The following is a 2,893-nucleotide window of genomic DNA, read 5'->3' as shown; positions in this document are numbered from 1 at the left end:
CTTGACACAGGGGCAGTGAGGCCTCGCTGCTCCGCTAATCCCAGTGCTGGGAGGTCTTGCAGCTCCGCTGATACCGGGGCATGAGGCCTCGCAGCTCCGCTGATCCCAGTGCTGGGTGGCCTCGCGGCTCCACTTGACACCGGGGCAGTGAGGCCTCGCTGCTCAGCTGATCCCGGTGCTAGGAGGCCTCACTGCTCTGCTGATCCCGGTGCTGGGAGGCCTCGTGGCTCCACTTGACACAGGGGCAGTGAGGCCTCGCTGCTCCGCTAATCCCAGTGCTGGGAGGTCTTGCAGCTCCGCTGATACCGGGGCATGAGGCCTCGCAGCTCCGCTGATCCCGGGATCGGGAGACCCCGCGGCTCCGCTGATCCCGGTGCTGGGAGGCATATTACCCTTTTACTATATAGGATAGAGGCCTGGTGCACGGGGGGGGGCGGGGGGGCTGGTTTGCTCTGAAGGGTGTCCTGGATCAGGGTGGGAGTCCCGCTTGGGTGCCTGGCCAGCCTGGATGAGGGGATGATGGCTGTTTGCAGCTGGTCACACGCCCTTCAGGGTGGGGGTCCCCACTGGGGTGCCTGGCCAGTCTGGGTGAGGGGCTGAGGGCCGTTTTCAGGCTGGCGGGTGACTGAAGCTCCCAACCTCTCTTTTTCTTTTTTTTTTTTTTTTTGGGTTTTATTTACCTTCTATGGCTGTCACTGGAACTGAGAGCCGGCTTTAGCTCTGAGGCTCGGCTCCAGCTCTGAGACCTCGGCTGCTGAAAGCAGGGATCTGGTTTGTTTGGCTTCTATAATTGAAACACTGTTGCAACTCCAGCTCGGCTGGCTGGCTGAAAGCATGGGGTTTGTTTAGCTTCTATAATTGCAACATTGTTTCTTAGAGTGCAGCTCAGAGCCCAGCAGCGGCAGGCAGGGAACCTTGGCTTCCTCCTTCACTGGAGCAAGCAAGCCTCCTGTTCGCTTCAGCTGCCTGGCTGCCGGCTGCCATCTTGGTTGGCAGTTAATTTGCATATCGCCCTGAGTAGCCAATGGGAAGGGTGTTGGACGTATGGTTAATTACCATGTTTGTCTATTATTAGATAGGATAAGATTGTATAACAACTATGCTTAATAATAAGTTTTAAAAATGGTGTATTTCATTAACATTTCAAACAAAGGAGGGAAAAGAGTTTCAGTCCATACAATTAAAAGGTACTCATCAGTTATTTATAGGAAAGCCCTAAAGGACTCCTTTTTATCAACAATCGTTATTGAGGACCTACTATGTACCTGGCAGTCCTTGTCCTCAGCTATGGGGACACAGCAATGAATGAGAATGGCACCGTCTCTGCTTTCAGGGGGTTTACAGTCAGGCAGGGACAGACAGCAGACGATGTAGCACGGATGATTAGGCTCCACATGGGAGTGTCCTACCCCAGTCTCAGGGAGCCAGGGAGCACGTCGCCAAAGAGGCTTCATACAAACCAGTGGTCCTCATTCGGCTGTGCACTGAAATCATCTGGGGAGCTCTAAAACCTCCTAATGCCCAGGCCACGCCACATGATAATTAAATCAGGATCGCTGGGGGTCAGACCCAGGCATCCACACTTTATAACGGTCCCTGGGGTTCCAGTGTGCAGCCAAATCTGAAAGCCCCACAGCCAAGCTCTTCGCCAGTTCAGACCTGGCTGCAAAGCTCTGGGACTGCTACGGTGAGGGACGTTTAAGTACCCTCCTTTTCCCCCATAAGCAAAGTAAAAATCCACCAGTCAGGAATGGACGTAAAAACTTCTCCCTACTGACTCCAATTTAAAGGATGCCTCCAACACCTTTAAATTAGCGACTGCTCTTCTTTTAACCCCCTGGTTTTGCCTTCCCTGCTTCCCAGGATCACACCATCTGAAAGTAGACACGAAACACCACACTGCAATCCCAATAACTTAACCCTTTGAGAGAAGGGGAGTCTCTCAATGTCCTCCTTGCAACGAGTGAGGTCAATGCTGCTTTGAGGGGCAGAGAAAAGCCTCTGCTCCCACAGGCAGATCATACATTTATCAAAGACTTCACATATTTTTCAAAGATGCAGGTCCCGGGTGTATATTTCAATAGTGGTTTCCCATAATCTTAATACATGCATACAAATTTCGTAGATTGACAAAAAGGGCTGTATTTTATAGCTATTGGTGCAGTGCCTGAATACATCTGTAGATGGCAATAATATTATTGAGTGTTATTGCAATTTGAGTGTTATTTCAGATGCAGGCAAATATGCTAAGAAGGTACGGGAAGACCTTCTGGTTTTTTGGGTTTTTGTTTTTGTCTTTTTGTTAGGGATGAGGCAGTATAATATTCAAAGCATACAAAACAGCATGCTGCCCCTGGATAGGTCTTTAAAAAAAAAAGCCTAAACAGAGTTACATGGCATTTACTTTGCCACCCAAACTATCTTTATAACATTTGCATTTAGAAAAATATTTTCCCCAGCATTCCACACCGAGAAGGGGTCCTCAGGAGCAATTTCACCACATACGTTTTCAAGCTCCTTTAGGATGGTGGTGGGTCACGCGGCCAATGCCTGATGTTATTGTGACAAGCAGTGTTCTTTCTTTCCTTGGAGAGCCTTCTGCTCTCTGAATACCATTTCTGGGATTAATAGTAACCGTTGCCTCCTGGTTTAAAGACTTCAGATAAACTGTCTATATAAAGGTGCCTAAGTAAATGTGAGATACCAGGAGTGCTCGCAGTATTTTGGGTACTTCCTACACTTACGGTGACAAGCTTTTCTACAAGGAAAACTAACAAATGCAAGACCTTGGCCAGCATTAGCCTTGTTTCCTTGTCCCCTGGGGAAAGAGGCACTCTTTACTGCTTCACAGAGAGGCACTTGGAGCCAGGTCCGGCTAGAGACTCAAGTCCCG

General features: G+C 49.6%; 1 protein-coding gene across 1 annotated transcript in view; it reads right to left on the bottom strand.

The window, feature by feature from the left end:
- LOC102250813 (schwannomin-interacting protein 1) overlaps positions 1 to 2,893 on the bottom strand; it is a 683,922-nt gene that overhangs the window by 4,407 nt on the left and 676,622 nt on the right. The gene's annotated exons all lie outside the window — the stretch shown is intronic.

Source organism: Myotis brandtii, unplaced genomic scaffold, assembly GCF_000412655.1.
Source record: "Myotis brandtii unplaced genomic scaffold, ASM41265v1 scaffold186, whole genome shotgun sequence".
Lineage (NCBI taxonomy): Eukaryota > Metazoa > Chordata > Mammalia > Chiroptera > Vespertilionidae > Myotis > Myotis brandtii.
The sequence above is the reverse complement of the archived record's forward strand: the minus strand, read 5'-3'. Positions and strand labels throughout refer to the sequence as shown.